This window comes from Somniosus microcephalus, unplaced genomic scaffold (assembly GCF_052327205.1).
Source record: "Somniosus microcephalus isolate GS21.2 unplaced genomic scaffold, FLI_Smic_1.0 unresolved_chr8, whole genome shotgun sequence".
In the NCBI taxonomy this organism is placed as follows: domain Eukaryota; kingdom Metazoa; phylum Chordata; class Chondrichthyes; order Squaliformes; family Somniosidae; genus Somniosus; species Somniosus microcephalus.
In genome coordinates, this window is record NW_028225186.1 from 28510662 (window position 1) to 28534097 (window position 23436).

Sequence of the window (23436 nt, forward strand, 5' to 3'; positions counted from 1 at the left end):
GAGGAACTTTAATAGAGGCTTGCAAAATTACAATGGGTTTTGATAGAGGAAATAAAGACAAACGCTTTCCAATGGCAGGAGGGATGGTAACCAGAGGTAGAATTGTCTTATGCAGCGAAAGTTAAGGCCTCATGAATATCAGGATAAGTTATCACGGCCCAGTTACTCTGTCATTCGAGTCTTGCACACGTTGCTAATGTGGCATTTTTCACACTGGCAATGAGTTGACTGATAGCCGTGCTGTGATCAGCTAAGTTTGTTAGGGAGATGCAGTCGGCAAAATAATACATGGAAGACGGATAATAACCGTGACTGTTCTGACACTGCGAGGCATAGAAGCGAATGCTGCACCTCGGTACCGAATGATGCGCTGCTGACTGTTGAGGCAACAGCAGCGGTGTGGAAAATTGAAAGGTTGATGAGGTGCAAGCATTGTTTCGCGCGGGTATTTTGATTGCTGGCATTTCAAACAGCCAGAAAACGCACTAGTTCCCTGACCGGGAATCGAACCCGGGCCGCGGCGGTGAAAGCGCCGAATCCTATCCACTAGACCACCAGGGAAGCTGTGAGAAGCGGCCTGCCAGCAAGCAGAACAAGGCAGTCTTTCCTCCTTGCTGCTTTGAAATTCAGGTCACTTTCACGCCAGGCAAACTTTTCGTACAAGATGACATTTTTTAGGCGAGATCACAAAGGACATGTTCAGGAAACCACAGCATCAAGTGCGTGTAGGCGTCCACCTGAAATCTATTTGCTTCTGTGCTTTTCTCAGAGATACACAGTCAGAGAAAAGCCGTCGGGATATTGAATAATCAGCACCAAAATATCAAGGACAATACAGAGGAAACAGTAATGCACTGCTTGAGACAAAGACTCAAACATATGCACGAATACAGATGTGTGCTCACCTTGTGTGAGTATGTCTCAGATATCCATATGATTCATGGAGGCGTGCAGTACAGTGTGAGGCCATTCGGCCAATCGTGCCAGTGCTGTTCACTTGAAAGATCAGACGTGCTTTCTCCCGCTGTTATCTGCATTTCCCTATCCTCTCTCGTTCCGCAGTGCCCCGCACAAAAGACAAACAGAAGGAGAACACTACGCTAACGAGGAATTGATGCAGGAGGTTTTTATGCAGTTCCTCACCGTTTAAAATTGTTTTAGGTTCAATCTTTCGCTGTTGATCTTTTCCAAGGAGCGCTTTAAGGTGCTGCCAAAACGTTTAAAATTGGGGATGTTAAAATTCCTTCCCGTCGGGGAATTTCACCCCGGTCTCCCGCGTGACAGGCGGGGATACTCACAACGAGACTAACGAGGAAGTGAGCAATGCAATGTCTGTCAGAGTAAGAATCGAGCCTGTTACACAGGAACAGGATGCCATTCAGCCCCTCAAAGCTGTTGCACAGCAACAGGAGCAGAACATTCATACCCTTGATCCACTTGCACAGGTACAGCTAATAAATTATTTATGCTCATGTGATGTGTTTGCTATGAAATGAATTGTTAAAAAAATTAGCCTGCATTGGCCGGGAATCGAACCCGGGTCACCCGCGTGGCAGGCGAGAATTCTACCCCTGAAGCACCAATTCACGCCGACTTAATCGATTCTATTTTCTGGTAGCTACAATTTATTTTTGACTTTTGTTAATACAAGCGGGGACACTGCGTTAACATAAAAAGCAATATGCAGCAGATACTGCATCTGGAATTGTTGATTAAATGCTGGAAACACTTCGAAGGTCCTGGAAGATCTGTGGACAGAGAAACACAGGGTTAACCTCTCAGGTGCATGAGCTCTCGGTAGAGCTAAGATTTTGCACTTTTCTACGTCCCGTGGGAGTTTCCTTCCAACGTTGTTTAGCTGCTCAAAAATTACATAATTAAGAAACTAACCTTCCCCAAAAGAAAAAATAGGAGCAGGATTGGGCCATTCGGCCCCTCGAGCCCGCCATTTAAAAAGTTCGTGGCTGATGAGATCTTCGACACAACGCAACTTTGCCGCCCGTTCCCCATAACCTTTGACTCCCCTGTAGCTGAAATATATGTCTATCAGACATACAGAACCCGTTTGACGTCTTACAGTGTGGCCCGAGGGATAGTGTGGAGAAGCTGGGATTGCTTTCCTCTGGAGGCTAAGAGGAAATTTAATAGAGGCTTGCAAAATTACAATGGGTTTTGATAGAGGAAATAAAGACAAACGCTTTCCAATGGCAGGAGGGATGGTAACCAGAGGTAGAATTGTCTTATGCAGCGAATGTTAAGGCCTCATGAATATCAGGATAAGTTATCACGGCCCAGTTACTCTGTCATTCGAGTCTTGCACACGTTGCTAATGTGGCATTTTTCACACTGGCAATGAGTTGACTGATAGCCGTGCTGTGATCAGCTAAGTTTGTTAGGGAGATGCAGTCGGCAAAATAATACATGTAAGACGGATAATAACCGTGACTGTTCTGACACTGTGAGGCAAGGAAGCGAATGCTGCACCTCGGTACCGAATGATGCGCTGCTGACTGTTGAGGCAACAGCAGCGGTGTGGAAAATTGAAAGGTTGATGAGGTGCAAGCATTGTTTCGGGTGAGCGCTTTGATTGCTGGCATTTCAAACAGCCAGAAAACGCACTGGTTTCTTGACCGGGAATCGAACCCGGGCCGAGGCGGTGAAAGCGCCGAATCCTATCCACTAGACCACCAGGGAAGCTGTGAAAAGCGGCCTGCCAGCAAGCAGAACAAGGCAGTCCTTCCTCCTTGCTGCTTTGAAATTCAGGTCACTTTCACGCCAGGCAAACTTTTCGTACAAGATGACATTTTTTAGGCGAAATCACAAAGGACATGTTCAGGAAACCACAGCATCAAGTGCGTGTAGGCGTCCACCTGAAATCTATTTGCTTCTGTGCTTTTCTCAGAGATACACAGTCAGAGAAAAGCCGTCGGGATATTGAATAATCAGCACCAAAATATCAAGGACAATACAGAGGAAACAGTAATGCACTGCTTGAGACAAAGACTCAAACATATGCACGAACACAAATGTGTGCTCACTTTGTGTGAGTATGTCTCAGATATCCATATGATTCATGGAGGCGTGCAGTACAGTGTGAGGCCATTCGGCCAATCGTGCCAGTGCTGTCCACTTGAAAGATCAGACGTGCTTTCTCCCGCTGTTATCTGCATTTCCCTGTCCTCTCTCGTTCCGCAGTGCCCCGCACAAAAGACAAACAGAAGGAGAACACTATGCTAACGAGGAATTGATGCAGGAGGTTTTTATGCAGTTCCTCACCGTTTTAAATTGTTTTAGGTTCAATCTTTCGCTGTTGATCTTTTCCAAGGAGCGCTTTAAGGTGCTGCCAAAACGTTTAAAATTGGGGATGTTAAAATTCCTTCCCGTCGGGGAATTTCACCCCGGTCTCCCGCGTGACAGGCGGGGATACTCACAACGAGACTAACGAGGAAGTGAGCAATGCAATGTCTGTCAGAGTAAGAATCGAGCCTGTTACACAGGAACCAGGATGCCATTCAGCCCCTCAAAGCTGTTGGGAGCAGAACATTCATACCCTTGATCCACTTGCACAGGTACAGCTAATAAATTATTTATGCTCATGTGATGTGTTTGCTATGAAATGAATTGTTAAAAAAAATTAGCCTGCATTGGCCGGGAATCGAACCCGGGTCTCCCGCGTGGCAGGCGAGAATTCTACCCCTGAACCACCAATGCACGCCGACTTAATCGATTCTATTTTCTGGTAGCTACAATTTATTTTTGACTTTTGTTAATACAAGCGGGGACACTGCGTTAACATAAAAAGCAATATGCAGCAGATACTGCATCTGGAATTGTTGATTAAATGCTGGAAACACTTCGAAGGTCCTGGAAGATCTGTGGACAGAGAAACACAGGGTTAACCTCTCAGGTGCATGAGCTCTCGGTAGAGCTAAGATTTTGCACTTTTCTACGTCCCGTGGGAGTTTCCTTCCAACGTTGTTTAGCTGCTCAAAAATTACATAATTAAGAAACTAACCTTCCCCAAAAGAAAAAATAGGAGCAGGATTGGGCCATTCGGCCCCTCGAGCCCGCCATTTAAAAAGTTCGTGGCTGATGAGATCTTCGACACAACGCAACTTTGCCGCCCGTTCCCCATAACCTTTGACTCCCCTGTAGCTGAAATATATGTCTATCAGACATACAGAACCCGTTTGACGTCTTACAGTGTGGCCCGAGGTATAGTGTGGAGAAGCTGGGATTGCTTTCCTCTGGAGGCTAAGATGAAATTGAATAGAGGCTTGCAAAATTACAATGGGTTTTGATAGAGGAAATAAAGACAAACGCTTTCCAATGGCAGGAGGGATGGTAACCAGAGGTAGAATTGTCTTATGCAGCGAATGTTAAGGCCTCATGAATATCAGGATAAGTTATCACGGCCCAGTTACTCTGTCATTCGAGTCTTGCACACGTTGCTAAAGTGGCATTTTTCACACGGGCAATGAGTTGACTGATAGCCGTGCTGTGATCAGCTAAGTTTGTTAGGGAGATGCAGTCGGCAAAATAATACATGGAAGACGGATAATAACCGTGACTGTTCTGACACTGCGAGGCAAGGAAGCGAATGCTGCGCTGCTGAGGCAACAGCAGCGGTGTGGAAAATTGAAAGGTTGATGAGGTGCAAGCATTGTTTCGCGCGGGTGCTTTGATTGCTGGCATTTCAAACAGCCAGAAAACGCACTGGTTCCCTGACCGGGAATCGAACCCGGGCCGCGGCGGTGAAAGCGCCGAATCCTATCCACTAGACCACCAGGGAAGCTGTGACAAGCGGCCTGCCAGCAAGCAGAACAAGGCAGTCTTTCCTCCTTGCTGCTTTGAAATTCAGGTCACTTTCACGCCAGGCAAACTTTTCGTACAAGATGACATTTTTTAGGCGAGATCACAAAGGACATGTTCAGGAAACCACAGCATCAAGTGCGTGTAGGCGTCCACCTGAAATCTATTTGTTTCTGTGCTTTTCTCAGAGATACACAGTCAGAGAAAAGCTGTCGGGATATTGAATAATCAGCACCAAAATATCAAGGACAATACAGAGGAAACAGTAATGCACTGCTTGAGACAAAGACTCAAACATATGTACGAACACAAATGTGTGCTCACTTTGTGTGAGTATGTCTCAGATATCCATATGATTCATGGAGGCGTGCAGTACAGTGTGAGGCCATTCGGCCAATCGTGCCAGTGCTGTCCACTTGAAAGATCAGACGTGCTTTCTCCCGCTGTTACTTGCATTTCCCTGTCCTCTCTCGTTCCGCAGTGCCCCGCACAAAAGACAAACAGAAGGAGAACACTATGCTAACGAGGAATTGATGCAGGAGGTTTTTATGCAGTTCCTCACCGTTTAAAATTGTTTTAGGTTCAATCTTTCGCTGTTGATCTTTTCCAAGGAGCGCTTTAAGGTGCTGCCAAAACGTTTAAAATTGGGGATGTTAAAATTCCTTCCCGTCGGGGAATTTCACCCCGGTCTCCCGCGTGACAGGCGGGGATACTCACAACGAGACTAACGAGGAAGTGAGCAATGCAAGTCAGAGTAAGAATCGAGCCTGTTACACAGGAACAGGATGCCATTCAGCCCCTCAAAGCTGTTGCACAGCAACAGGAGCAGAACATTCATACCCTTGATCCACTTGCACAGGTACAGCTAATAAATTATTTATGCTCATGTGATGTGTTTGCTATGAAATGAATTGTTAAAAAAATTAGCCTGCATTGGCCGGGAATCGAACCCGGGTCTTCCCGCGTGGCAGGCGAGAATTCTACCCCTGAACCACCAATGCACGCCGACTTAATCGATTCTATTTTCTGGTAGCTACAATTTATTTTTGACTTTTGTTAATACAAGCGGGGACACTGCGTTAACATAAAAAGCAATATGCAGCAGATACTGCATCTGGAATTGTTGATTAAATGCTGGAAACACTTCGAAGGTCCTGGAAGATCTGTGGACAGAGAAACACAGGGTTAACCTCTCAGGTGCATGAGCTCTCGGTAGAGCTAAGATTTTGCACTTTTCTACGTCCCGTGGGAGTTTCCTTCCAACGTTGTTTAGCTGCTCAAAAATTACATCATTAAGAAACTAACCTTCCCCAAAAGAAAAAATAGGAGCAGGATTGGGCCATTCGGCCCCTCGAGCCCGCCATTTAAAAAGTTCGTGGCTGATGAGATCTTCGACACAACGCAACTTTGCCGCCCGTTCCCCATAACCTTTGACTCCCCTGTAGCTGAAATATATGTCTATCAGACATACAGAACCCGTTTGACGTCTTACAGTGTGGCCCGAGGGATAGTGTGGAGAAGCTGGGATTGCTTTCCTCTGGAGGCTAAGAGGAAATTTAATAGAGGCTTGCAAAATTACAATGGGTTTTGATAGAGGAAATAAAGACAAACGCTTTCCAATGGCAGGAGGGATGGTAACCAGAGGTAGAATTGTCTTATGCAGCGAATGTTAAGGCCTCATGAATATCAGGATAAGTTATCACGGCCCAGTTACTCTGTCATTCGAGTCTTGCACACGTTGCTAATGTGGCATTTTTCACACTGGCAATGAGTTGACTGATAGCCGTGCTGTGATCAGCTAAGTTTGTTAGGGAGATGCAGTCGGCAAAATAATACATGGAAGACGGATAATAACCGTGACTGTTCTGACACTGCGAGGCAAGGAAGCGAATGCTGCACCTCGGTACCGAATGATGCGCTGCTGACTGTTGAGGCAACAGCAGCGGTGTGGAAAATTGAAAGGTTGATGAGGTGCAAGCATTGTTTCGCGCGGGTGCTTTGATTGCTGGCATTTCAAACAGCCAGAAAACGCACTGGTTCCCTGACCGGGAATCGAACCCGGGCCGCGGCGGTGAAAGCGCCGAATCCTATCCACTAGACCACCAGGGAAGCTGTGAGAAGCGGCCTGCCAGCAAGCAGAACAAGGCAGTCTTTCCTCCTTGCTGCTTTGAAATTCAGGTCACTTTCACGCCAGGCAAACTTTTCGTACAAGATGACATTTTTTAGGCGAGATCACAAAGGACATGTTCAGGAAACCACAGCATCAAGTGCGTGTAGGCGTCCACCTGAAATCTATTTGCTTCTGTGCTTTTCTCAGAGATACACAGTCAGAGAAAAGCCGTCGGGATATTGAATAATCAGCACCAAAATATCAAGGACAATACAGAGGAAACAGTAATGCACTGCTTGAGACAAAGACTCAAACATATGCACGAACACAGATGTGTGCTCACTTTGTGTGAGTATGTCTCAGATATCCATATGATTCATGGAGGCGTGCAGTACAGTGTGAGGCCATTCGGCCAATCGTGCCAGTGCTGTCCACTTGAAAGATCAGACGTGCTTTCTCCCGCTGTTATCTGCATTTCCCTGTCCTCTCTCGTTCCGCAGTGCCCCGCACAAAAGACAAACAGAAGGAGAACACTATGCTAACGAGGAATTGATGCAGGAGGTTTTTATGCAGTTCCTCACCGTTTAAAATTGTTTTAGGTTCAATCTTTCGCTGTTGATCTTTTCCAAGGAGCGCTTTAAGGTGCTGCCAAAACGTTTAAAATTGGGGATGTTAAAATTCCTTCCCGTCGGGGAATTTCACCCCGGTCTCCCGCGTGACAGGCGGGGATACTCACAACGAGACTAACGAGGAAGTGAGCAATGCAATGTCTGTCAGAGTAAGAATCCAGCCTGTTACACAGGAACAGGATGCCATTCAGCCCCTCAAAGCTGTTGCACAGCAACAGGAGCAGAACATTCATACCCTTGATCCACTTGCACAGGTACAGCTAATAAATTATTTATGCTCATGTGATGTGTTTGCTATGAAATGAATTGTTAAAAAAATTAGCCTGCATTGGCCGGGAATCGAACCCGGGTCTCCCGCGTGGCAGGCGAGAATTCTACCCCTGAACCACCAATGCACGCCGACTTAATCGATTCTATTTTCTGGTAGCTACAATTTATTTTTGACTTTTGTTAATACAAGCGGGGACACTGCGTTAACATAAAAAGCAATATGCAGCAGATACTGCATCTGGAATTGTTGATTAAATGCTGGAAACACTTCGAAGGTCCTGGAAGATCTGTGGACAGAGAAACACAGGGTTAACCTCTCAGGTGCATGAGCTCTCGGTAGAGCTAAGATTTTGCACTTTACTACGTCCCGTGGGAGTTTCCTTCCAACGTTGTTTAGCTGCTCAAAAATTACATCATTAAGAAACTAACCTTCCCCAAAAGAAAAAATAGGAGCAGGATTGGGCCATTCGGCCCCTCGAGCCCGCCATTTAAAAAGTTCGTGGCTGATGAGATCTTCGACACAACGCAACTTTGCCGCCCGTTCCCCATAACCTTTGACTCCCCTGTAGCTGAAATATATGTCTATCAGACATACAGAACCCGTTTGACGTCTTACAGTGTGGCCCGAGGGATAGTGTGGAGAAGCTGGGATTGCTTTCCTCTGGAGGCTAAGAGGAAATTTAATAGAGGCTTGCAAAATTACAATGGGTTTTGATAGAGGAAATAAAGACAAACGCTTTCCAATGGCAGGAGGGATGGTAACCAGAGGTAGAATTGTCTTATGCAGCGAATGTTAAGGCCTCATGAATATCAGGATAAGTTATCACGGCCCAGTTACTCTGTCATTCGAGTCTTGCACACGTTGCTAATGTGGCATTTTTCACACTGGCAATGAGTTGACTGATAGCCGTGCTGTGATCAGCTAAGTTTGTTAGGGAGATGCAGTCGGCAAAATAATACATGGAAGACGGATAATAACCGTGACTGTTCTGACACTGCGAGGCAAGGAAGCGAATGCTGCGCTGCTGACTGTTGAGGCAACAGCAGCGGTGTGGAAAATTGAAAGGTTGATGAGGTGCAAGCATTGTTTCGCGTGGGTGCTTTGATTGCTGGCATTTCAAACAGCCAGAAAACACACTGGTTCCCTGACCGGGAATCGAACCCGGGCCGCGGTGGTGAAAGCGCCGAATCCTATCCACTAGACCACCAGGGAAGCTGTGAGAAGCGGCTTGCCAGCAAGCAGAACAAGGCAGTCTTTCCTCCTTGCTGCTTTGAAATTCAGGTCACTTTCACGCCAGGCAAACTTTTCGTACAAGATGACATTTTTTAGGCGAGATCACAAAGGACATGTTCAGGAAACCACAGCATCAAGTGCGTGTAGGCGTCCACCTGAAATCTATTTGCTTCTGTGCTTTTCTCAGAGATACACAGTCAGAGAAAAGCCGTCGGGATATTGAATAATCAGCACCAAAATATCAAGGACAATACAGAGGAAACAGTAATGCACTGCTTGAGACAAAGACTCAAACATATGCACGAACACAGATGTGTGCTCACTTTGTGTGAGTATGTCTCAGATATCCATATGATTCATGGAGGCGTGCAGTACAGTGTGAGGCCATTCGGCCAATCGTGCCAGTGCTGTCCACTTGAAAGTTCAGACGTGCTTTCTCCCGCTGTTATCTGCATTTCCCTGTCCTCTCTCGTTCCGCAGTGCCCCGCACAAAAGACAAACAGAAGGAGAACACTATGCTAACGAGGAATTGATGCAGGAGGTTTTTATGCAGTTCCTCACCGTTTAAAATTGTTTTAGGTTCAATCTTTCGCTGTTGATCTTTTCCAAGGAGCGCTTTAAGGTGCTGCCAAAACGTTTAAAATTGGGGATGTTAAAATTCCTTCCCGTCGGGGAATTTCACCCCGGTCTCCCGCGTGACAGGCGGGGATACTCACAACGAGACTAACGAGGAAGTGAGCAATGCAATGTCTGTCAGAGTAAGAATCGAGCCTGTTACACAGGAACAGGATGCCATTCAGCCCCTCAAAGCTGTTGCACAGCAACAGGAGCAGAACATTCATACCCTTGATCCACTTGCACAGGTACAGCTAATAAATTATTTATGCTCATGTGATGTGTTTGCTATGAAATGAATTGTTAAAAAAATTAGCCTGCATTGGCCGGGAATCGAACCCGGGTCTCCCGCGTGGCAGGCGAGAATTCTACCCCTGAACCACCAATGCACGCCGACTTAATCGATTCTATTTTCTGGTAGCTACAATTTATTTTTGACTTTTGTTAATACAAGCGGGGACACTGCGTTAACATAAAAAGCAATATGCAGCAGATACTGCATCTGGAATTGTTGATTAAATGCTGGAAACACTTCGAAGGTCCTGGAAGATCTGTGGACAGAGAAACACAGGGTTAACCTCTCAGGTGCATGAGCTCTCGGTAGAGCTAAGATTTTGCACTTTTCTACGTCCCGTGGGAGTTTCCTTCCAACGTTGTTTAGCTGCTCAAAAATTACATCATTAAGAAACTAACCTTCCCCAAAAGAAAAAATAGGAGCAGGATTGGGCCATTCGGCCCCTCGAGCCCGCCATTTAAAAAGTTCGTGGCTGATGAGATCTTCGACACAACGCAACTTTGCCGCCCGTTCCCCATAACCTTTGACTCCCCTGTAGCTGAAATATATGTCTATCAGACATACAGAACCCGTTTGACGTCTTACAGTGTGGCCCGAGGGATAGTGTGGAGAAGCTGGGATTGCTTTCCTCTGGAGGCTAAGAGGAAATTTAATAGAGGCTTGCAAAATTACAATGGGTTTTGATAGAGGAAATAAAGACAAACGCTTTCCAATGGCAGGAGGGATGGTAACCAGAGGTAGAATTGTCTTATGCAGCGAATGTTAAGGCCTCATGAATATCAGGATAAGTTATCACGGCCCAGTTACTCTGTCATTCGAGTCTTGCACACGTTGCTAATGTGGCATTTTTCACACTGGCAATGAGTTGACTGATAGCCGTGCTGTGATCAGCTAAGTTTGTTAGGGAGATGCAGTCGGCAAAATAATACATGGAAGACGGATAATAACCGTGACTGTTCTGACACTGCGAGGCAAGGAAGCGAATGCTGCACCTCGGTACCGAATGATGCGCTGCTGACTGTTGAGGCAACAGCAGCGGTGTGGAAAATTGAAAGGTTGATGAGGTGCAAGCATTGTTTCGCGCGGGTGCTTTGATTGCTGGCATTTCAAACAGCCAGAAAACGCACTGGTTCCCTGACCGGGAATCGAACCCGGGCCGCGGCGGTGAAAGCGCCGAATCCTATCCACTAGACCACCAGGGAAGCTGTGAGAAGCGGCCTGCCAGCAAGCAGAACAAGGCAGTCTTTCCTCCTTGCTGCTTTGAAATTCAGGTCACTTTCACGCCAGGCAAACTTTTCGTACAAGATGACATTTTTTAGGCGAGATCACAAAGGACATGTTCAGGAAACCACAGCATCAAGTGCGTGTAGGCGTCCACCTGAAATCTATTTGCTTCTGTGCTTTTCTCAGAGATACACAGTCAGAGAAAAGCCGTCGGGATATTGAATAATCAGCACCAAAATATCAAGGACAATACAGAGGAAACAGTAATGCACTGCTTGAGACAAAGACTCAAACATATGCACGAACACAGATGTGTGCTCACTTTGTGTGAGTATGTCTCAGATATCCATATGATTCATGGAGGCGTGCAGTACAGTGTGAGGCCATTCGGCCAATCGTGCCAGTGCTGTCCACTTGAAAGATCAGACGTGCTTTCTCCCGCTGTTATCTGCATTTCCCTGTCCTCTCTCGTTCCGCAGTGCCCCGCACAAAAGACAAACAGAAGGAGAACACTATGCTAACGAGGAATTGATGCAGGAGGTTTTTATGCAGTTCCTCACCGTTTAAAATTGTTTTAGGTTCAATCTTTCGCTGTTGATCTTTTCCAAGGAGCGCTTTAAGGTGCTGCCAAAACGTTTAAAATTGGGGATGTTAAAATTCCTTCCCGTCGGGGAATTTCACCCCGGTCTCCCGCGTGACAGGCGGGGATACTCACAACGAGACTAACGAGGAAGTGAGCAATGCAATGTCTGTCAGAGTAAGAATCCAGCCTGTTACACAGGAACAGGATGCCATTCAGCCCCTCAAAGCTGTTGCACAGCAACAGGAGCAGAACATTCATACCCTTGATCCACTTGCACAGGTACAGCTAATAAATTATTTATGCTCATGTGATGTGTTTGCTATGAAATGAATTGTTAAAAAAATTAGCCTGCATTGGCCGGGAATCGAACCCGGGTCTCCCGCGTGGCAGGCGAGAATTCTACCCCTGAACCACCAATGCACGCCGACTTAATCGATTCTATTTTCTGGTAGCTACAATTTATTTTTGACTTTTGTTAATACAAGCGGGGACACTGCGTTAACATAAAAAGCAATATGCAGCAGATACTGCATCTGGAATTGTTGATTAAATGCTGGAAACACTTCGAAGGTCCTGGAAGATCTGTGGACAGAGAAACACAGGGTTAACCTCTCAGGTGCATGAGCTCTCGGTAGAGCTAAGATTTTGCACTTTACTACGTCCCGTGGGAGTTTCCTTCCAACGTTGTTTAGCTGCTCAAAAATTACATCATTAAGAAACTAACCTTCCCCAAAAGAAAAAATAGGAGCAGGATTGGGCCATTCGGCCCCTCGAGCCCGCCATTTAAAAAGTTCGTGGCTGATGAGATCTTCGACACAACGCAACTTTGCCGCCCGTTCCCCATAACCTTTGACTCCCCTGTAGCTGAAATATATGTCTATCAGACATACAGAACCCGTTTGACGTCTTACAGTGTGGCCCGAGGGATAGTGTGGAGAAGCTGGGATTGCTTTCCTCTGGAGGCTAAGAGGAAATTTAATAGAGGCTTGCAAAATTACAATGGGTTTTGATAGAGGAAATAAAGACAAACGCTTTCCAATGGCAGGAGGGATGGTAACCAGAGGTAGAATTGTCTTATGCAGCGAATGTTAAGGCCTCATGAATATCAGGATAAGTTATCACGGCCCAGTTACTCTGTCATTCGAGTCTTGCACACGTTGCTAATGTGGCATTTTTCACACTGGCAATGAGTTGACTGATAGCCGTGCTGTGATCAGCTAAGTTTGTTAGGGAGATGCAGTCGGCAAAATAATACATGGAAGACGGATAATAACCGTGACTGTTCTGACACTGCGAGGCAAGGAAGCGAATGCTGCGCTGCTGACTGTTGAGGCAACAGCAGCGGTGTGGAAAATTGAAAGGTTGATGAGGTGCAAGCATTGTTTCGCGTGGGTGCTTTGATTGCTGGCATTTCAAACAGCCAGAAAACACACTGGTTCCCTGACCGGGAATCGAACCCGGGCCGCGGTGGTGAAAGCGCCGAATCCTATCCACTAGACCACCAGGGAAGCTGTGAGAAGCGGCTTGCCAGCAAGCAGAACAAGGCAGTCTTTCCTCCTTGCTGCTTTGAAATTCAGGTCACTTTCACGCCAGGCAAACTTTTCGTACAAGATGACATTTTTTAGGCGAGATCACAAAGGACATGTTCAGGAAACCACAGCATCAAGTGCGTGTAGGCGTCCACCTGAAATCTATTTGCTTCTGTGCTTTTCTCAGAGATACACAGTCAGAGAAAAGCCGTCGGGATATTGAATAATCAGCACCAAAATATCAAGGACAATACAGAGGAAACAGTAATGCACTGCTTGAGACAAAGACTCAAACATATGCACGAACACAGATGTGTGCTCACTTTGTGTGAGTATGTCTCAGATATCCATATGATTCATGGAGGCGTGCAGTACAGTGTGAGGCCATTCGGCCAATCGTGCCAGTGCTGTCCACTTGAAAGTTCAGACGTGCTTTCTCCCGCTGTTATCTGCATTTCCCTGTCCTCTCTCGTTCCGCAGTGCCCCGCACAAAAGACAAACAGAAGGAGAACACTATGCTAACGAGGAATTGATGCAGGAGGTTTTTATGCAGTTCCTCACCGTTTAAAATTGTTTTAGGTTCAATCTTTCGCTGTTGATCTTTTCCAAGGAGCGCTTTAAGGTGCTGCCAAAACGTTTAAAATTGGGGATGTTAAAATTCCTTCCCGTCGGGGAATTTCACCCCGGTCTCCCGCGTGACAGGCGGGGATACTCACAACGAGACTAACGAGGAAGTGAGCAATGCAATGTCTGTCAGAGTAAGAATCGAGCCTGTTACACAGGAACAGGATGCCATTCAGCCCCTCAAAGCTGTTGCACAGCAACAGGAGCAGAACATTCATACCCTTGATCCACTTGCACAGGTACAGCTAATAAATTATTTATGCTCATGTGATGTGTTTGCTATGAAATGAATTGTTAAAAAAATTAGCCTGCATTGGCCGGGAATCGAACCCGGGTCTCCCGCGTGGCAGGCGAGAATTCTACCCCTGAACCACCAATGCACGCCGACTTAATCGATTCTATTTTCTGGTAGCTACAATTTATTTTTGACTTTTGTTAATACAAGCGGGGACACTGCGTTAACATAAAAAGCAATATGCAGCAGATACTGCATCTGGAATTGTTGATTAAATGCTGGAAACACTTCGAAGGTCCTGGAAGATCTGTGGACAGAGAAACACAGGGTTAACCTCTCAGGTGGATGAGCTCTCGGTAGAGCTAAGATTTTGCACTTTTCTACGTCCCGTGGGAGTTTCCTTCCAACGTTGTTTAGCTGCTCAAAAATTACATAATTAAGAAACTAACCTTCCCCAAAAGAAAAAATAGGAGCAGGATTGGGCCATTCGGCCCCTCGAGCCCGCCATTTAAAAAGTTCGTGGCTGATGAGATCTTCGACACAACGCAACTTTTCCGCCCGCTCCCCATAACCCTTGACTCCCCGTCATACAGAACACGTTTGACGTCTTACAGTGTGGCCCGAGCGACTTCAGTTATGTTGATGGTGTGGACAAGCTGGAATTGCTTTCCTCTGGAGGCTAAGATGAAATTTAATAATGGCTTGCAAAATTACAATGGCTTTTGATAGAGGAAATAAAGACAAACGCTTTCCAATGGCAGAAGGGATGGTAACCAGAGGTAGAATTGTCTTATGCAGCGAATGTTAAGGCCTCATGAATGTCAGGATAAGTTATCACGGCCCAGGTACTCTGTCATTCGAGTCTTGCACACGAAGCTAATGTGGCATTTTTCACACTAGCAATGAGTTGACTGATAGCCGTGCTGTGATCAGCTAAGTTTGTTGGGGAGATGCAGTCGGCAAAATAATACATGGAAGGCGGATAATAACCGTGACTGTTCTGACACTGTGAGGTACACATAAATGTGGGCATTTAAGGTGTCTTGTTCCCAATGTCATTTCCTGCTGACTTTGAAACAGCAGGCATTTTAAAGAAGGCCAGGAAGTGAATGTTGCACCTCGGTACCGAATGTTGCGCTGCTGACTGTTGAGGCAACAGCAGCGTGGAAAGTTGAAAGGTTGATAAGGTGCAAGCATTGTTTCGCGCGGGTGCTTTGATTGCTGGCATTTCAAACAGCCAGAAAAAGCACTGATTCCCTGACCTGGAATTCAAACCCGGGCCGACGGCGGTGAAAGCGCCGAATCCTAACCACTGGACCACCAGGGAAGCTGCGGAAAGCATCCTGCCAGCAAGCAGAACAATGCAGTCTTTCCTCCTTGCTGCTTTGAAATTCAGGTCACTTTCGCGCCAGGCAAACTTTTCGTACAAGATGTCATTTTTTAGGCGAGATCACAAACGGCATGTTCAAGAAACCACAGCATCAATTGCGGGTAGGCGTCCACCTGAAATCTATTTGCTTCTGTGCTTTTCTCAGTGATACACAGTCAGAGAAAAGCCGTCGGGATATTGAATAATCAGCACCAAAATATCAAGGACAACACAGAGGAAATAGTAATGCACTGCTTGAGACAAAGACAAACAGAAGGAGAACACTATGCTAACGAGGAATTGATGCAGGAGCTTTTTATACAGTTCCTCACCGTTTAAAATTATTTTCGGTTCAATTTTTCGCTGTTGATCTTTTCCAAGGAGCACGTTAAGGTGCTGCCCAAAGGTTTAAAATTGGGGATGTTAATATTCCTCCCCGTCGGGGAATTTCTCCCCGGTCTCCCGCGTGACAGGTGGGGATACTCACAACTGTACTGACGAGGAAGTGAGCAATGTAATGTCTGTCAGAGTAAGAATCGAGCCTGTGACACAGAAACAGGATGCCATTTAGCCCCTGAAAGCTGTTGCACAGGAACAGGAGCAGAACATTCATACCCTTGATCCACTTGCACAGGTACAGCTAATAAATTATTTATGCTCATGTGATGTGTTTGCTATGAAATGAATTGTTAAAAAAATTAGCCTGCATTGGCCGGGAATCGAACCCGGGTCTCCCGCGTGGCAGGCGAGAATTCTACCCCTGAACCACCAATGCACGCCGACTTAATCGATTCTATTTTCTGGTAGCTGCAATTTATTTTTGACTTTTGTTAATACAAGCGGGGACACTGCGTTAACATAAAAAGCAATATGCAGCAGATACTGCATCTGGAATTGTTGATTAAATGCTGGAAACACTTCGAAGGTCCTGGAAGATCTGTGGACAGAGAAACACAGGGTTAACCTCTCAGGTGGATGAGCTCTCGGTAGAGCTAAGATTTTGCACTTTTCTACGTCCCGTGGGAGTTTCCTTCCAACGTTGTTTAGCTGCTCAAAAATTACATAATTAAGAAACTAACCTTCCCCAAAAGAAAAAATAGGAGCAGGATTGGGCCATTCGGCCCCTCGAGCCCGCCATTTAAAAAGTTCGTGGCTGATGAGATCTTCGACACAACGCAACTTTTCCGCCCGCTCCCCATAACCCTTGACTCCCCGTCATACAGAACACGTTTGACGTCTTACAGTGTGGCCCGAGCGACTTCAGTTATGTTGATGGTGTGGACAAGCTGGAATTGCTTTCCTCTGGAGGCTAAGAGGAAATTTAATAAAGGCTTGCAAAATTTCAATGGCTTTTGATAGAGGAAATAAAGACAACCGCTTTCCAATGGCAGGAGGGATGGTAACCAGAGGTAGAATTGTCTTATGCAGCGAATGTTAAGGCCTCATGAATATCAGGATAAATTATCACGGCCCAGGTACTCTGTCATTCGAGTCTTGCATACATAGCTAATGTGGCATTCTTCACACTGGCAATGAGTTGACTGATAGCCGTGCTGTGATCAGCTATGTTTGTTAGGGAGATGCAGTCGGCAAAATAATACATGGAAGGCGGATAATGACCGTGACTGTTCTGACACTGTGAGGTACACATAAATGTGGGCATTTAAGGTGTCTTGTTCCCAATGTCATTTCCTGCTGACTTTTAAACAGCAGGCATTTTGCAGAAGGCAAGGAAGTGAATATGTTGCACCTCGGTACCAAATGTTGCGCTGCTGACTGTTGAGGCAACAGCAGCGTGGAAAGTTGAGAGGTTGATGAGGTGCAAGCATTGTTTCGCGCGGTTGCTTTGATTGCTGGCATTTCAAACAGCCAGAAAAAGCACTGGTTCCCTGACCGGGAATCGAATCCGGGCCGCCGCGGTGAAAGCGCCGAATCCTAACCACTAGACCACCAGGGAAGCTGCGAAAAGCATCCTGCCAGCAAGCAGAACAATGCAGTCTTTCCTCCTTGCTGCTTTGAAATTCACGTCACTTTCGCGCCAGGCAAACTTTTCGTACAAGATGTCATTTTTTAGGCGAGATCACAAACGACATGTTCAAGAAACCACAGCATCAATTGCGGGTAGGCGTCCACCTGAAATCTATTTGCTTCTGTGCTTTTCTCAGTGATACACAGTCAGAGAAAAGCCGTCGGGATATTGAATAATCAGCACCAAAATATCAAGGACAACACAGAGGAAATAGTAATGCACTGCTTGAGACAAAGGCTCAAACACATATACGAACACAGATGTGTGCTCACTTTGTGTGGGTATGTCTCAGATATCCATATGATTCATGGAAGCTTGCAGTACAGTATGAGTCCATTCGGCCAATCGTGCCAGTGCTGTCCCCTTGAAAGATCAGACGTGCTTTCTCCCGCTTTTATCTGCATTTCCCTGTCCTCTCTCGTTCCGCAGTGCCCCGCACAAATGACAAACAGAAGGAGAACACTATGCTAACGAGGAATTGATGCAGGAGCTTTTTATACAGTTCCTCACCGTTTAAAATTATTTTAGGTTCAATTTTTCGCTGTTGATCTTTTCCAAGGAGCACGTTAAGGTGCTGCCCAAAGGTTTAAAATTGGGGATGTTAAAATTCCTCCCCGTCGGGGAATTTCACCCCGGTCTCCTGCGTGACAGGTGGGGATACTCACAAATATACTAACGAGGAAGTGAGCAATGTAATGTCTGTCAGAGTAAGAATCGAGCCTGTTACACAGGAACAGGATGGCATTCAGCCGCTGAAAGCTGTTGCACAGGAACAGGAGCAGAACATTCATACCCTTGATCCAGTTGCACATATACAGCTGATATATTATTTCCGCTCAAGTGATATGTTTGCTATGAAATGAATTGTTTAAAATGTTAACCTGCATTGGCCAGGAATCGAACCCGGGTCCCCTGCGTGGCAGGGGAGAATTCTACCCCTGAACCACCATTACACACCGAGTGAGCAAATTCCATTTCCTGGTAGCTACAATTTATTTTTGACTTTTGTTAATACAAGCGGGGACACTGCGTTAACATATAACGCAAAATGCATCAGATACTGCATCTGGAATTGTTGACTCAATGCTGGAAAAACTTCGAAGGTCCTGGAAGATCCGTGGATAGAGAATCACAGGGTTAACCTCTCAGGTGCATGAGCTCACGGTTGAGCTAAGATTTTGCACTTTTCTAGGTGCCGTGGGAGTTTCCTTCCAACGTTGTTTAGCTACTCAAAAATTACATAATTAAGAAACTGACGTTCCCCAAAAGAATAAATAGGAGCAGGATTGGGCCATTCAGCCCCTCGAGCCCCGCCATTTAATAAGTTCGTAGCTGATGAGATCTTCGACACAACGCAACTTTTCCGCCCGCTACCCATAACCCTTGACTCCCCGACATACAGAACTCGTTTGACGTCTTACAGTGTGGCCCGAGGGACAAGCGACTTCAGTTATGTTGATGGTGTGGACAAGCTGGAATTGCTTTCCTCTGGAGGCTAAGAGGAAATTTAATAAAGGCTTGCAAAATTACAATGGCTTTTGATAGAGGAAATAAAGACAACCGCTTTCCAATGGCAGGAGGGATGGTAACCAGAGGTAGAATTGTCTTATGCAGCGAAAGTTAAGGCCTCATGAATATCAGGATAAATTATCACGGCCCAGGTACTCTGTCATTCGAGTCTTGCACACGTAGCTAATGTGGCATTCTTCACACTGGCAATGAGTTGACTGATAGCCGTGCTGTGATCAGCTAAGTTTGTTAGGGAGATGCAGTCGGCAAAATAATACATGGAAGGCGGATAATAACCGTGACTGTTCTGACACTGTGAGGTACACTTAAATGTGGGCATTTAAGGCGTCTTGTTCCCAATGTCATTTCCTGCTGACTTTGAAACAGTAGGCATTTCACAGAAGGCAAGGAAGTGAATGTTGCGCTGCTGACTGTTGAGGCAACAGCAGCGTGGAAAGTTGAAAGGTTGATGAGGTGCAAGCATTGTTTCGCGCGGGTGCTTTGATTGCTGGCATTTCAAACAGCCAGAGAAAGCACTGGTTCATCTGACCGGGAATCGAACCCGGGCCGCGACGTTAAAAGCACCGAATCCTAACCACTTGACCAACAAGGAAACTATGGAAAACATTCTGCCAGCAAGCAGAACAATGCAGTCTTTCCTCCTTGCTGCTTTGAAATTAAGGTCACTTTCGCGCCAGGCAAACTTTTCGTACAAGATGTCATTTTTTAGGCGAGATCACAAACGACATGTTCAAAAACCACAGCATCAATTGCGGGTAGGCGTCCACCTGAAATCTATTTGCTTCTGTGCTTTTCTCAGTGATACACAGTCAGAGAAAAGCCGTCGGGATATTTAATAATCAGCACCAAAATATCAAGGACAACACAGAGGAAATAATAATGCACTGCTTGAGACAAAGACTCAAACACATACACGAACACAGATGTGTGCTCACTTTGTGTGGGTATGTCTCAGATATCCATATGATTCATGGAAGCTTGCAGTACAGTGTGAGGCCATTCGGCCAATCGTGCCAGTGCTGTCCCCTTGAAAGATCAGACTTGCTTTCTCCCGCTGTTATCTGCATTTCCCTGTCCTCTCTCGTTCCGCAGTGCCCCGCACAAAAGACAACCAGAAGGAGAACACTATGCTAACGAGGAATTGATGCAGGAGGCTTTTATACAGTTCCACACCGTTTAAAATTATTTTAGGTTCAATTTTTCGCTGTTGATCTTTTCCAAGGAGCACGTTAAATTGCTGCCCAAAGGTTTTAAATTGGGGATGTTGAAATTCCGCCACGTCGAGGAATTTCACCCCAGTCTCCCGCGTGACAGGTGGGGATACTCACAGCTATACTAACGAGGAAGTGAGCAATGTAATGTCTGTCAGAGTAAGAATCGAGCCTGTTACACAGGAACAGGATGCCATTCAGCCCCTGAAAGCTGTTGCACAGGAACAGGAGCAGAACATTCATACCCTTGATCCAGTTGCACAGATACAGCTAATATATTATTTATGCTCAAGTGATGTGTTTGCTTTGAAAATTACATAATTAAGAAACTAACCTTCCCCAAAAGAATAAATAGGAGCAGGATTGGGCCATTCGGCCCCTCGAGCCCCGCCATTTAATAAGTTCGTGCCTGAGGAGATCTTCGACACAACGCAACTTTGCCGCCCACTCCCCATAACCCTTGACTCCCCTGTAGCTGAAATATATGTCTATCAGACATACAGAACCCGTTTGACGGCTTAGAGTGTGGCCCGATGGACAAGCGACTTCAGTTATGTTGATTGTGTGGAGAAGCTGGGATTGCTTTCCCCTGGAGGCTAAGAGGAAATTTAATAGAGGCTTGCAATATTACAGTGGGTTTTGATAGAGGAAATAAAGACAAAAGCTTTCCAATGGCAGAAGGGATGGTAACCAGAGGTAGAATTGTCTTATGCAGCGAATGTTAAGGCCTCATGAATATCAGGATAAGTTATCACGGCCCAGGTACTCTGTCATTCGAGTCTTGCACACGTTGCTAATGTGGCATTTTTCACACTGGCAATGAGTTGACTGATAGCCGTGCTGTGATCAGCTAAGTTTGTTAGGGAGATGAATTCGGCAAAATAATACATGGAAGGCGGATAATAACCGTGACTGTTCTGACACTGTGAGGTACACATAAATGTGGGCAATTCAAGTGCCTTGTTCCCAATGTCATTTCCTGCTGACTTTGAAACAGCAGGCATTTTACAGAATGCAAGGCAAGTGAATGTTGCACCTCGATACCGAATGATGCACTGCTGACTGTTGAGGCAACAGCAGCGGTGTGGAAAGTTGAAAAGTTGATGCATTGTTTTGGCTTTGATTGCTGGCATTTTAAACTGCCAGAAAACGCACTATTTTCCTGACCGGGTAATCGAATTCGGGTCGCGGTGGTGAAAGCGCCGAATCCGAACCACTATACCACCAGGGAAACTGCGAAAAGCGTCCTGCCAGCAAGCAGAACAATGCAGTCTTTCCTCCATGCTTCTTTGAAATTCAGGTCACTTCCACGCCAGGCATCTTTTCGTACAAGATGACATTTTTTAGGCGGGATCACAAAGGACATGTTCAGGAACCCACAGCATCAAGTGCGGGTAGGCATCCACCTGAAATCTATTTGCTTCTGACCCACTGACCACAAGCTGACCGATCACAAAGAAAGTGACCAAATGATCACAATCTGAAAGAACACACAGAAACTGACCCATTGACTAAAACCTGATGGAACAAACACTGAAACTCTCACACTGACCACAAACTGACCTAAGACACCGAAAGTGACCCATTGACCACAACCTGGACAAACACACAGAAAGTGACCAACTGAACAAATCATGACTGAAGAAACAGAAACTGACCCACTGACAACAACTTAACCGAACACAGAGAAACTGTACCACTGATCAAACACTGATGGAACTGACAGAAAATGATCCACTGACCACAAACTGACCGAAAACAAAGAAACAAACACACTGACCACAAACTGACCGAGCACACAAAGACTGGCACAATGAGCTCAACCTGAACAAACTCACAGAAACTGACCCACCGGACACAACATGACCGAACTCACAGAATCTGACAAAATGACAACAACCTTACTGAGCACACAGAACTGACCCACTGACCAAAACTTGAACAAACACAAAGAAACTGAACCACTGAAGACAACCAGACGTAACACACATAAATTGGCTCACTTACCACAACCTGACCGAGCACAAAGTAACTGACACACTGTCCACAACCTGATCGAACATACTGATTCTGATACACTAACCACAACGTGACTGAACGCACATAAACTGACATACTGACCAAAAAGTGACCGAACACACAGAAACGATCCCACTGACCACAACCAGACCGAAAGCACAGAAACTGACCCACTGACCACAACCTGGCTGATCAAACATAAACTGACACAGTGACCAAGTCCTGACTGAACACACAGAAACTGACCCACTGACCACAACCTGACAAAACACACAGAAACTGGCCCACTAACCACAACATGACCAAACACACAGAAACAAAACCACTGACCACAACATGTCCGATCACACATAAACTGACCCACTGACCACAAATTGACCGAACACACAGAAACTGACCCACTGACCACAACCTGACAGACCACACAGCAACTGACACACTGACGGCAACCTGTACGATCACACAGAAACTGACCCATTAACCACCACCTTTCCAAACAAACAGAAACTGATCCACTGACCACATACTGACCAAAGTCAACCAAACTGAACCACTGATCACAGACTGCCAAAAACTCAGAAACTGACCTTCTGATGATAACCTGGCCGGACATGCAGAAACTGGCCAACTGAACACAACCTGACCGAACACACAGAAACTGACCAACGGACCAGAACCTGATCAAAAACACAGAAACTGACACTCTGACCACAGCCTTACCAAACACAAAGAAACTGACCCACTGACCACAACCTGGCTGAACACACAAAAACTGTCCCACTGACCACAACCTGACCAAAGACACTGAAACTGACACACTGACCACAAATTGAACGAGCACACAGAAATTGAGCAACTGACCACATCCTGACCAATCACATAGAAACTGACCCACTGACCACAATCTGACTGAACACACAGAAACTGACCCACTGAGCAGAACCTGACTGAACACACAGAAACTGACCCATTGACAACACATGACAGAACAAATAGAAACTGGCCCATTGACCACAACCTGACCGAACTGAACCAGACTGAGCCACTGACCACAACCTGACAAAACATGCAGAAACTGACCTTCTGGCCATGACCTGAGCGAAGACACAGAAACTGAC

The 23436-nt window shown here is 45.9% G+C and overlaps 10 non-coding genes across 10 annotated transcripts; all 10 read right to left on the reverse strand.

The window, feature by feature from the left end:
• Window positions 1-489: 489 nt before the first annotated feature.
• On the reverse strand, window positions 490-561 carry trnae-uuc (transfer RNA glutamic acid (anticodon UUC)). Its single transcript has one exon. It is a non-coding gene; the product is annotated as a tRNA-Glu (tRNA).
• Window positions 562-3640: 3079 nt separating this feature from the next.
• Window positions 3641-3711, reverse strand: trnag-gcc (transfer RNA glycine (anticodon GCC)). Its single transcript has one exon. It is a non-coding gene; the product is annotated as a tRNA-Gly (tRNA).
• Window positions 3712-4720: 1009 nt separating this feature from the next.
• trnae-uuc (transfer RNA glutamic acid (anticodon UUC)) lies at window positions 4721-4792 on the reverse strand. Its single transcript has one exon. It is a non-coding gene; the product is annotated as a tRNA-Glu (tRNA).
• Window positions 4793-6849: 2057 nt separating this feature from the next.
• On the reverse strand, window positions 6850-6921 carry trnae-uuc (transfer RNA glutamic acid (anticodon UUC)). The gene has a single exon. It is a non-coding gene; the product is annotated as a tRNA-Glu (tRNA).
• A 954-nt stretch (window positions 6922-7875) lies between these two features.
• trnag-gcc (transfer RNA glycine (anticodon GCC)) lies at window positions 7876-7946 on the reverse strand. The gene has a single exon. It is a non-coding gene; the product is annotated as a tRNA-Gly (tRNA).
• Window positions 7947-9988: 2042 nt separating this feature from the next.
• Window positions 9989-10059, reverse strand: trnag-gcc (transfer RNA glycine (anticodon GCC)). The gene has a single exon. It is a non-coding gene; the product is annotated as a tRNA-Gly (tRNA).
• Window positions 10060-11095: 1036 nt separating this feature from the next.
• trnae-uuc (transfer RNA glutamic acid (anticodon UUC)) lies at window positions 11096-11167 on the reverse strand. Its single transcript has one exon. It is a non-coding gene; the product is annotated as a tRNA-Glu (tRNA).
• A 954-nt stretch (window positions 11168-12121) lies between these two features.
• Window positions 12122-12192, reverse strand: trnag-gcc (transfer RNA glycine (anticodon GCC)). The gene has a single exon. It is a non-coding gene; the product is annotated as a tRNA-Gly (tRNA).
• Window positions 12193-14234: 2042 nt separating this feature from the next.
• On the reverse strand, window positions 14235-14305 carry trnag-gcc (transfer RNA glycine (anticodon GCC)). The gene has a single exon. It is a non-coding gene; the product is annotated as a tRNA-Gly (tRNA).
• Window positions 14306-16233: 1928 nt separating this feature from the next.
• Window positions 16234-16304, reverse strand: trnag-gcc (transfer RNA glycine (anticodon GCC)). Its single transcript has one exon. It is a non-coding gene; the product is annotated as a tRNA-Gly (tRNA).
• Window positions 16305-23436: the final 7132 nt, after the last annotated feature.